The following is a 12,241-nucleotide window of genomic DNA, read 5'->3' as shown; positions in this document are numbered from 1 at the left end:
TAACTAAAAAGCAGCATTCCCCAGGTGAGGATGGCTTTCACTTCAGCAGTAATACATTCATGAACTTCTTTGAGGAAAAGATCATGATCATTAGAAAGCAAATTACGGACTCCTCTTTAAATCTGCGTATTCCTCCAAAGCTCAGTTGTCCTGAGTCTGCACAACTCTGCCAGGACCTAGGATCAAGAGAGACACTCAAGTGTTTTAGTACTGAGACACTCAAGTGTTTTAGTCCTATATCTCTTGACACAATGATGAAAATATTCATGGCCTCTAAACCTTCAAGCTGCATACTGGACCCTATTCCAACTAAACAACTGAAAGAGCTGCTTCCTCTGCTTGGCCCTCCTATGTTGAACATAATAAACATCTCTCTATCCACCGGATGTGTACCAAACTCACTAAAAGTGGCAGTAATAAAGCCTCTCTTGAAAAAGCCAAACCTTGACCCAGAAAATATAAAAAACTATCGCCTACATCGAATCTTCCATTCCTCTCAAAAACTGTTGAAAAAGCTGTTGCGCAACAACTCACTGCCTTCCTGAAGACAATGTCTACGAAATGCTTCAGCCTGGTTTTAGACCCCATCATAGCACTGAGACTGCACTTGTGAAGGTAGTAACTTACCTTTTAATGGCGTCAGACCGAGGCTCTGCATCTGTCCTCGTGCTCCTAGACCTTAGTGCTGCTTTTGATACCATCGATCACAACATTCTTTTGGAGAGATTGGAAACCCAAACTGGTCTAGACGGACAAGTTCTGGCCTGGTTTAGATCTTATCTTTGCATCCTGTAGCTCCAACTCCAAAAAGTTCTGGGACACTGTGAAGTCCATGGAGAACAAGAGCACCTCCTCCCAGCTGCCCACTGCACTGAGGCTAGGTAACACGGTCACCACCGATAAACCCATGATTATCGAAAACTTCAACAAGCATTTCTCAACGGCTGGCCATGCCTTCCGCCTGGCTACTCCAACCTCGGCCAACAGCTCCGCCCCCCCCGCAGCTACTCGCCCAAGCCTCTCCAGGTTCTCCTTTACCCAAATCCAGATAGCAGATGTTCTGAAAGAGCTGCAAAACCTGGCCCTGTACAAATCAGCTGGGCTTGACAATCTGGACCCTCTATTTCTGAAACTATCCGCCGCCATTGTCGCAACCCCTATTACCAGCCTGTTCAACCTCTCTTTCATATCGTCTGAGATCCCCAAGGATTGGAAAGCTGCCGCAGTCATCCCCCTCTTCAAAGGGGGAGACACCCTGGACCCAAACTGTTACAGACCTATATCCATCCTGCCCTGCCTATCTAAGGTCTTCGAAAGCCAAGTCAACAAACAGGTCACTGACCATCTCGAATCCCACCGTACCTTCTCCGCTGTGCAATCTGGTTTCCGAGCCGGTCACGGGTGCACCTCAGCCACGCTCAAGGTACTAAACGATATCATAACCGCCATCGATAAAAGACAGTACTGTGCAGCCGTCTTCATCGACCTTGCCAAGGCTTTCGACTCTGTCAATCACCATATTCTTATCGGCAGACTCAGTAGCCTCGGTTTTTCGGATGACTGCCTTGCCTGGTTCACCAATTACTTTGCAGACAGAGTTCAGTGTGTCAAATCGGAGGGCATGCTGTCCGGTCCTCTGGCAGTCTCTATGGGGGTGCCACAGGGTTCAATTCTCGGGCCGACTCTTTTCTCTGTATATATCAATGATGTTGCTCTTGCTGCGGGTGATTCCCTGATCCACCTCTACGCAGACGACACCATTCTATATACTTCCGGCCCGTCCTTGGACACTGTGCTATCTAACCTCCAAACGAGCTTCAATGCCATACAACACTCCTTCCGTGGCCTCCAACTGCTCTTAAACGCTAGTAAAACCAAATGCATGCTTTTCAACCGTTCGCTGCCTGCACCCGCACACCTGACCAGCATCACCACCCTGGATGGTTCCGACCTTGAATATGTGGACATGTATAAGTACCTAGGTGTCTGGCTAGACTGTAAACTCTCCTTCCAGACTCATATCAAACATCTCCAATCGAAAATCAAATCAAGAGTCGGCTTTCTATTCTGCAACAAAGCCTCCTTCACTCACGCCGCCAAACTTACCCTAGTAAAACTGACTATCCTACCGATCCTTGACTTCGGCGATGTCATCTACAAAATTGCTTCCAACACTCTACTCAGCAAACTGGATGCAGTTTATCACAGTGCCATCCGTTTTGTCACTAAAGCACCTTATACCACCCACCACTGCGACTTGTATGCTCTAGTCGGCTGGCCCTCGCTACATATTCGTCGCCAGACCCACTGGCTCCAGGTCATCTACAAGTCCATGCTAGGTAAAGCTCCGCCTTATCTCAGTTCACTGGTCACGATGGCAACACCCATCCGTAGCACCCTCTCCAGCAGGTGTATCTCACTGATCATCCCTAAAGCCAACACCTCATTTGGCCGCCTTTCGTTCCAGTTCTCTGCTGCCTGTGACTAGAACGAATTGCAAAAATCGCTGAAGTTGGAGACTTTTATCTTCCTCACCAACTTCAAACATCTGCTATCTGAGCAGCTAACCGATCGCTGCAGCTGTACATAGTCTATCGGTAAATAGCCCACCCATTTTTACCTACCTCATCCCCATACTGTTTTTATTTATTTACTTTTCTGCTCTTTTGCACACCAATATCTCTACCTGTACATGACCATCTGATCATTTATCACTCCAGTGTTAATCTGCAAAATTGTAATTATTCGCCTACCTCCTCATGTCTTTTGCACACAATGTATATAGACTCCCCTTTTTTCTACTGTGTTATTGACTTGTTAATTGTTTACTCCATGTGTAACTCTGTGTTGTCTGTTCACACTGCTATGCTTTATCTTGGCCAGGTCACAGTTGCAAATGAGAACTTGTTCTCAACTAGCCTACCTGGTTAAATAAAGGTGAAATAAAAAATAAATAAACAAATAAAAAATCTGTCGGAAAGATATCAGTTTGTCCTCTGACAAATCAACTGTAAATTTCGGTGTTCCTCAAGGTTCCGTTTTAGGACCACTATTGTTTTCTCTATATATTTTACCTCTTGGGGATCTCATTCGAAAACATAATGTTAACTTTCACTGCTATGCAGATGACACACAGCTGTACATTTCAATAAAACATGGTGAAGCCCCAAAATTGCCCTCGCTAGAAGCCTGTGTTTTCAGACATAAGGAAGTGGATGGCTGCAAACCTTCTACTTTTAAACTCGAACAAAACAGAGATGCTTGTTCTAGGTCCCAAGAAACAAAGAGATCTTCTGTTGAATCTGACAATTAATCTTGATGGTTGTACAGTCGTCTCAAATAAAACTGTGAAGGACCTCAGCGTTACTCTGGACCCTGATGTAAGAAGGGCTATATAAATAAATTTGATTTGATTTAAATAAAGGTGTGTCACGTTCTGACCTTTATTTCCTTTGTTTTGTCGTTATTTAGTATGGTCAGGGCGTGAGTTGGGGTGGGCAGTCTATGTTTGTTATTCTATGATTTTGGGATTTCTATGTTACGGCCTAATTTGGTTCTCAATCAGAGGCAGGTGTCGTTAGTTGTCTACGATTGAGAATCATACTTAGGTAGCCTGGGTTTCACTGTTTGTTTGTGGGTGATTGTCTATGTTAGTTGCTTGTGTCAGCACAGTTCTTATGATAGCTTCACGGTCGTTATTTGTTTATTGTTTTTGTACAGTTTACTTCGTGTTTTTTGTCATCTATTAAATGATGCATTCCCACCACGCTGCGCTTTGGTCCGCTTCTTACGACGATCGTGACAAGGTGAAATAAATAAATAAAAACCAGTCACTACAAAGATACAGAAGTCCTTCCTAACTCAGTTGCCGGAGAGGAAGGAAGCCACTCATGAGGCCAATGGTGACTTTAAAACAGTTACAGTCTAATGGCTGTGATAGGAGAAAACTGAGGATGGGTCAACAACTCCACAACACTAACCTAATTGACAGAGTGAAAAGAAGGAAGTTGCACAGAACAAAAATATTCAAAGACATGCAACAAGGCACTAAAGTAATACTGCAAAAAATGTAGCAAAGCAATTAACTTGTTTTTATACAAAGTGTTATGTTTGTGGCAAATCCAATAACACTACATTACTGAGTACCACTCTCCATAAGCATAGTGGCGGCTGCATCATGTTATAGGTATGCTTGTAATAGTTAAGGACTGGGGAGTTTTTCAGGATAAAAAAATAAATGGAACCGAGCTAAGCACAGGCAAAATTCGTAGAGGAAAACATGGTTCAGTCTACTTTCTACCGGACACTGGAAGATGAATTCACCTTTTGTCACGACTTCCGCCGAAGTCGGCTCCTCTCCTTGTTCAGGCAGCGTTCGGTGATTGACGTCACTGGCTTTCTAGCCATCGCCGCTCCATTTTTCATATATCCATTTGTCTTGTCTTCATACACACCTGGTTTTCAATCTCCCATTCAATCTACTTGTATTTAACACTCTTTTTCCCATCATGTCTTGTGTGTAATTGTTTTCATGTCAAGTGATGTTCGTTAAGCGCTTTACTTTATTGTTACGTTTTTTGAGCGTGTTTGTTTTGTTGTGCTCCCGGTTTGAAACTATAATAAAGTGCGCTTTATTTAATCATACTCTGCTCTCCTGCACCTGACTTCGCCTTCATACACACCCTGGCACCTTTCAGCAGAACAATAACCTAAAAGGCCAAATCTACACTGGAGTTGCTAACCTTGAAGATAGTGAATGTTTGGCCGAGTTACAGTTTTGACTTAAATCTACTTGACAATCTATGACAAGACCTGAAAATGGTTGTTGAGCAATGATCAACAACTAACTTGTCAGAGCTTGAATCATTTTTAAACATTTCATTGGCAAATGTTGCACAATCCAGATGTGGAAAGCTCTTAGAGACGTACCCAGAAAGATTCACAGCCGTAATCGCTGCCAAAGATGCTTCTGCAAAGTATTGACTCAGGGGTGTAAAGACATATTTAAATCAGATATTTCAGTATTTCATTTTCAATAAATTAACAAAAATGTCTAAAATCATGTTTTCACGTTGTCATTATGGGGAATTGTGTGTAGATGGGTGAGAAATATAATAAATAAATATATATTTAATCTATTTTGAATTCAGGCTGTAACACAACAAAATGTGGATTAAATCAAGGGGTATTTATTATTTCTGAAGGCCCTGTAAGTCTCTGATATCCCTGTCCCTGCTGTATGTACATGTTTTAATAATAAATTAAATCTATCTATCCTCTCTTTCTTGAGGTAATCACAGATCAAACAGCCGTGAGACAGATGTGCATGTGTGCAGACAGGTAAAGAGGAGTGAGACAAGTGTATTGTGCAGTCAGACAGATAAAAGGCAGTCTCAGGTATGCTACCTTGCTCCAGTCTGTGGCACAGGGACCTCTTGGCCACCTCCACTTCAGGGCCTGGGTGGTCCAGCACCTGCCTGCTCCACTGGAGGGGACTAAGGAAACACTCGCCCCGTAGCCTGGCCTTAGGACACACATATAGCCTGGAACAGAGGACGATGAATGAATCGTGTGTTAAAATAAATAGAGAAGATAGCCCAGGGCATAGTGTTAGAGGAGACGTCGATGCAATTAATACAACAACCACAACACTGTTCTGTAACTGGGTATGTGTTCAATGCAGAAAGTGTTTGTGTATTCATGTCCACTTCGACCTGGTAAGAGAGATTTTCTGATATCTTTTCTGCATAGAAATATAGGCATTTTAATACCTTGAAAGGTTGTGGGTGTCGATAAAACCAGTGGGATAAAGAGCACACCTAAAAGTATTAAAGGTCCAATCTGTGACACTTACAGCCTTTATTGATCATTCAGACTACTGATATTTTTTTTGTAGAGGGGGGGTAGATCAGCTTTAATATTGCAGATAGATTGTGGATTCCTCAATGTAATTGTCTGCACCATTTCCAATCATCCATATATTTTTTTGTAAATATATATATAGATTTTTTGTTGTTGTTGTATATATATATGTATATTTATATATATACACAGTACCAGTCAAAAGTTGACAAACCTACTCATTCAAGGGCTTTTATTTATTATTACTATTTTCTACATAGAATGATAGTGTAGACATCAAAACTATGAAATAACACATGAGAAATAATTTACTAACCAAAAGTGTTAAACAAATCAAATATATTTTATATTTGAGATTCTTCAAAGTATCCACCCTTTGCCTTGATGACAGCTTTGCACACTCTTGGCATCCTCTCAACCAGCTTCACCTGGAATGCTTTTCCAACAGTCTTGAAGGAATTCCCACATATGCTGAGCACTTGTTGGCTGCTTTTCCTTCACTCTGCGGTCCAACCCAAACCATCTTAATTGGGTTGAAGTCGGGTGATTGTGGAGGTCAGGTCTCTCCTTGTTCAAATAGCCCTTACACAGCCTGGAGGTGTGTTTTGTCATTGTCCTGTTGAAAAACAAATGTCTCACTAAGCGTAATCCAGATGGTTTGGCGTATTGCTGCAGAATGCTGTGGTAGCCATGCTCGTTAAGTGTGCCTTGAATTCTAAATAAATCACTGCCAGTGTCACCAGCAAAGTACCCCCACACTTCCTCCTCCATGCTTTATGGTGGGAACCACACATGCAGAGATCATCCGTTCACCTACACTGAGTCTCACAAAGACACGGCAGTTGGAACCAAAAATCTCAAATTTGGACTCAGACTAAAGGACAGATTTCCACAGCTCTAATGTTCATTGCTCGTGTTTCTTGGCCCAAGAAAGTTTGTACTTCTTATTGGTGTCCTTGGTAGTGGTTTCTTTGCAGCAATTCGACCACGAAGGCCTGATTCACACAGTCTCCTCTGAACAGTGGATTTTGAGATGTGTCTGTTACTTGAACTCTGATGCATTTATTTGGTCTGCTATTTTTGAGGCTGGTAAGTAACACTAATGAACTTATCCTCACGGTCCTCATGAGAGCCAGGTTTCATCATAGTGCTTGATGGTTTTTGCAACTGCACTTGAAGAAACTTTCAAAGTTCTTGAATTTTTCCGGGTTGTCTGACCTTCGTGTCTTTAAATAATGATGGACTGTCGTTTCTCTCTGCTTATTTGAGCTTTTCTTGCCATAATATGGACTTGGTCTTTTACCAATTAGGGCTACCTTCTGTATATCACCCCTACCTTTTCACAACACAACTGATTGGCTCAAGCGCATTAAGAAATAAATAATTTCTACAAATTTGGCATTTATTTTAACCTGTGCTGTTTCACAAAAGTTCTGAACCGTTATACTTTTTACAGACAAAGTATACTTTACTTTGTTTCTTTTAGTCCCACCCTTCAGCTTCACTCAAGTCTTCCCATCTAGCTCTTAAAACCATCCAGTTATTATTTATATTTGCTGTACTTTTCAAATGTGCTGTGAAGCTATAGAAAGTTCCAAAACTTTATATTCTCATAGTGACCTGTGACCAAAAACAAGCTACATACAGTGGGGAGAACAAGTATTTGACACGCTGCCGATTTTCTACTTACAAAGCATGTAGAGGTCTGTAATTTTTATCATAGGTACACTTCAACTGTGAGAGACGGAATCTAAAACAAAAATCCAGAAAATCACATTGTATGATTTTTAAGTAATTAATTTGCATTTTATTGCATGACATAAGTATTTGATAGATCAGAAAAGCAGATCTTAATATTTGGTACAGAAACCTTTGTTTGCAATTACAGAGATCATACGTTTCCTGTAGTTCTTGACCAGGTTTGCACACACTGCAGCAGGGATTTTGGCCCACTCTTTCATACAGACCTTCTCCAGATCCTTCAGGTTTCGGGGCTGTCGCTGGGCAATACGGACTTTCAGCTCCCTCCAAAGATTTTCTATTGGGTTCAGGTCTGGAGACTGGCTAGGCCACTCCCATCTTCAATGCTCTTACTGAGGGAAGGAGGTTGTTGGCCAAGATCTCGCAATACATGGCCCCCATCCATCCTCCCCTCAATACGGTGCAGTCGAACTGTCCCCTTTGCAGAAAAGCATCCTTCTTCTTCCTCCAAACACAGCGAGTGCAGTTTAGACCAAAAAGCTCTATTTTTGTCTCATCAGACCTTCTCCCATCCCTCCTCTGGGATCATCCAGATGGTCATTTGCAAACTTCAGACGGGCCTGGACATGTGCTGGCTTGAGCAGGGGGACCTTGCGTGCGCTGCAGTATTTTAATCCATGACGGCATAGTGTGTTACTAATGGTTTTCTTTGAGACTGTGGTCCCAGCTCTCTTCAGGTCATTGACCAGGTCCTGCAGTGTAGTTCTGGGCTGATCCCTCACCTTCCTCATGATCATTGATGCCCCACGAGGTGAGATCTTGCATAGAGCCCCAGACCGAGGGTGATTGACCGTCATCTTGAACTTCTTCCATTTTCTAATAATTGCACCAACAGTTGTTGCCTTCTCACCAAGCTGCTTGCCTATTGTCCTGTAGCCCATCCCAGCCTTGTGCAGGTCTACAATGTTATCCCTGATGTCCTTACACAGCTCTCTAGTCTTGGCCATTGTGGAGAGGTTGGCGTCTGTTTGATTGAGTGTGTGGACAGGTGTCTTTTATACAGGTAACGAGTTCAAACAGGTGCAGTTAATACAGGTAATGAGTAGAGAACAGGAGGGCTTCTTAAAGAAAAACTAAGTGAGAGCTGGAATTCTTACTGGTTGGTAGGTGATCAAATACTTATGTCATGCAATAAAATGCAAATGAATTACTTAAAAATCATACAATGTGATTTTCTGGATTTTTGTTTTAGATTCCGTCTCTCGCAGTTGAAGTGTACCTATGAGAAAAATGACAGACCTCTACATGCTTTGTAAGTAGGAAAACCTGCAAAATCGGAAGTGTATCAAATACTTGTTCTCCCCACTGTATGGACAGTAACCAAAACAAATTATCTAATGATTCTTTCTCTTTGTAGCAAAATCTGAGCTGTGATGGTTGTATCCCCCATATAATTCCTTACTTTTTCGTCCTTCCACTTGCCTCTTCCATTTTTAGCGTTAATGCTGCAATTAGTTGGTTGTAATTTTGGGTAGAGCAGACATTTCCCGATATTTTTGTTATCTACATGTGTGACATAACTCCACCAGTCCTTTATATGATATCATGAGTTTTTTATTTTATTTTAACTTTATTTAACCAGGTAGGCTAGTTGAGAACAAGTACTCATTTGCAACTGCGACATGGCCAAGATAAAGCATACCAATTCGACACATACAACAACACAGAGTTACACATTGAATAAACAAAACATAGTCAATAATACAGAGGAATAAAATAAATCAAAATGTCTATGTACAGTGAGTGCAAATGAAGTAAGATAAGGGAGTTAAGGCAATAAATAGGCCATGGCAGTGAAGTAATTACAATATAGCAATTGAAACACTGGAATGGTAGATGTGCAGAAGATGAATGTGCAAGTAGAGATACTGGGGTGCAAAGGAGCAAGATAAATAAATAAATACTGTATGGGAATGAGGTAGGTAGATAGATGGGCTGTTTACAGATGGGTTATGTACAGGTGCAGTGATCTGTGACCTGCTCTGACAGCTGGTGCTTAAAACTAGTGAGGGAGATATGAGTCTCCAACTTCAGAGATTTTTGCAGTTTGTTCCAGTCATTGGCAGCAGAGAACTGGAAGGAAAGACGACCAAAGGAGGAATTGGCTTTGGGGGTGACCAGTGAGATATACCTTAATGACCAGATAGTTTACCTTAATATTTGTCGTATTATTTATTTTCTGGTGGATTAAACTGAAATTACAACCAACTTTCTATGGCTCGTTTTAAAAATAGCGATATTTTGGAGATTATTTAATCTTCAAATAACCCGAAGGCTGTGAGAGGCTGTAATCTGAATAAAGGGGAAAAGGTCATTATTGAACATGGGGTGAGACATTCTTACTAATCTGCTCAAGAACCAGTTCAGATTTAAGCATAACTTTTGTATGACTGATGTCTAATGCTTTAATATTGAATAATTTCTGCCCTACGAATTCATTATATAAATAGGCAGTGTTTAATGTTGTCTGGCTTGCCGTTACAAATTAAATATAATATTTTTTGTTCATATAATTAAATAAAAAACAGGTCGCTAGGTGTAGGCAAGTTCATAAGCAATCAGGTCAAATGGGATATTCCTTTTTCTTTTTCCTCTAACTTATTCTGTGCCTCTATGGTACTGTTTTTTTTACTATTAGTCCTTCTATTTCCTTTGTTAATATGGACTCTTTTGACCTGAATTGCTTTTGTTTTAGAGATAAGTATTGAATTGCAAGGCTTCTAAAGGCACATTAAAAAGTGTCCCTGAGTTGCGCAGCGGTCTAAGCCACTGCAATTTAGTGCTAGAGGCGTCACTACAGACCCTGGTTTGATTTCAAGCTGTATCACAACCGGCCGTGATTGGGAGTCCCATAGGGCGGCACACAATTGGCCCAGCGTCGTCCGGGTTAGGGTTTGGCCCAGGGTAGGCTATCATTGTAAATAAGAATTTGTTCTTAATTGACTTGCCATTTAATAAATGTTAAATAAAAATAAGGGGATCTGCAGTACCTATGTTATGTTGGAAAAAGTATGTTATAAATTAATTTTGTCCTAGTTAAAAACAAGTTATCATCCAATAAGCTTTGATTACATGTCCAATATCCTCGCCCACATGGAAATTATGTAAGAGTAATGTATATGCCAATTATTTGATGGTCCGACCGCATTCTGTCCACTATCAACACTTAACATTTTTTGGGTGTCAGCGAGAATGACATGAGAAAGTAGTCAAGACGACCCGCTTGATTGAGCCTCTGTCATGCATATCTCACTAAGTCAGTGTCACGACTTCGGCCGAAGTTGGCTCCCCTGCCTGTTCGGGCGGTGCTCGGCGGTCGTGGTCACGGTCCTACTAGCCGCTACCGATCCCTTTTTCGTTTGTCTGTTGGTTTTGTCTTATTAGTTTCACCTGTGTGTATTTTGGTTTAATTAGCTTCCCTATATGTAGTAGTTTGACCCACCCTTGTTTTGTGCGGGATTGTCTTTTGTTACGTGTGTACATATTAGGTCGTGGTGTATTTTATTTTCTATACTGGACACCCTGTGGTTTTGAGTTGTCTGGTATAGTGTCCTGCGCCCTGTATTGTGTTTGGCTTGTCAGTTTGGTGTGCAATAGTAAAGCACTTTACTCCGTTACTCTCTCTCCGCGTCTGATTCCTGCACACACACCTAGTCCCGCGTGACAGTCAGGGTATTTAAACCTTTATATATCCACTAGTTTCAATATATCCATGATATTTGTGATTTCCTTTAGGGTTATAGCTTGTAGTGATATTACATTTACATTTACAGTCCATTGAGGTATTTAAAACGGTATTATAATCTCCCACCATAATAATAGAGTCTTGTATTGCTTGTAGGTTTGATAAATTATTATATATATTTTCAAAGAAGCGTTGATCATCAGTATTTGGACTGTATAGACTAATGAGCCAAATCTGTCATGAGGCATGTAAAAGTGATGTTCAATAGCCTATATCAAAGAAACTCAAAATGGGAGATGATATTAATTAACAATAATTTTGATCCGAATGTTCAAATTGTCCAAACAGATCCGCAAGGTAGAGGGATTATTTTAAATATGTTAATGGGCGGATCTGTTTGGACATTCGGATCAAAATTATTGTTAATTAATATCATCTCCCATTTTGTGTTTCTTTGATATAGGCTATTGAACATCACTTTTACATGCCTCATGACCTCAGTTAAACGAGAGAGGACATTTTCCAATTTAATGCAGTAATATATTTGTCCTGGCATTTGTGTGATACAAATGCTCTTAATAGCTCCTCAATACTAAAACCTACACTTTGAGTTGTGAATCATATATTGAGCTGTGTAGTATATTCTAATATTTGATTGACTTTGGGCAGCCAGACACAAACTACTGGAAAGATGAACAAGCATGTTACTGTAACAGTCGATCAGCTCAACGAAGTGGCCATTGAGTGAAATTTATACGCTAATCATTGGATTGCTGAAAAGCTCTGCTGATGACACATACTTTACTATAGGATGCTACGAAATAAGTACTGGGATGGTAAGTAATTGTAGTAGTCGGTTAGTAGAGGGTAGCAGGTAGCCTAGCTGTTAGAGAGGTGGGCTAGCAACTAGAGGATTGTCAGTTTGAATCCTAA

General features: G+C 41.0%; 1 pseudogene; it reads right to left on the bottom strand.

The window, feature by feature from the left end:
• The window catches only part of LOC115107334 (SLAIN motif-containing protein 1-like), a 41,716-nt pseudogene that overhangs the window by 20,670 nt on the left and 8,805 nt on the right, over positions 1–12,241 (bottom strand).

This window comes from Oncorhynchus nerka, linkage group LG3 (assembly GCF_034236695.1).
Source record: "Oncorhynchus nerka isolate Pitt River linkage group LG3, Oner_Uvic_2.0, whole genome shotgun sequence".
Classification (NCBI taxonomy): domain Eukaryota; kingdom Metazoa; phylum Chordata; class Actinopteri; order Salmoniformes; family Salmonidae; genus Oncorhynchus; species Oncorhynchus nerka.
The sequence above is the reverse complement of the archived record's forward strand: the minus strand, read 5'-3'. Positions and strand labels throughout refer to the sequence as shown.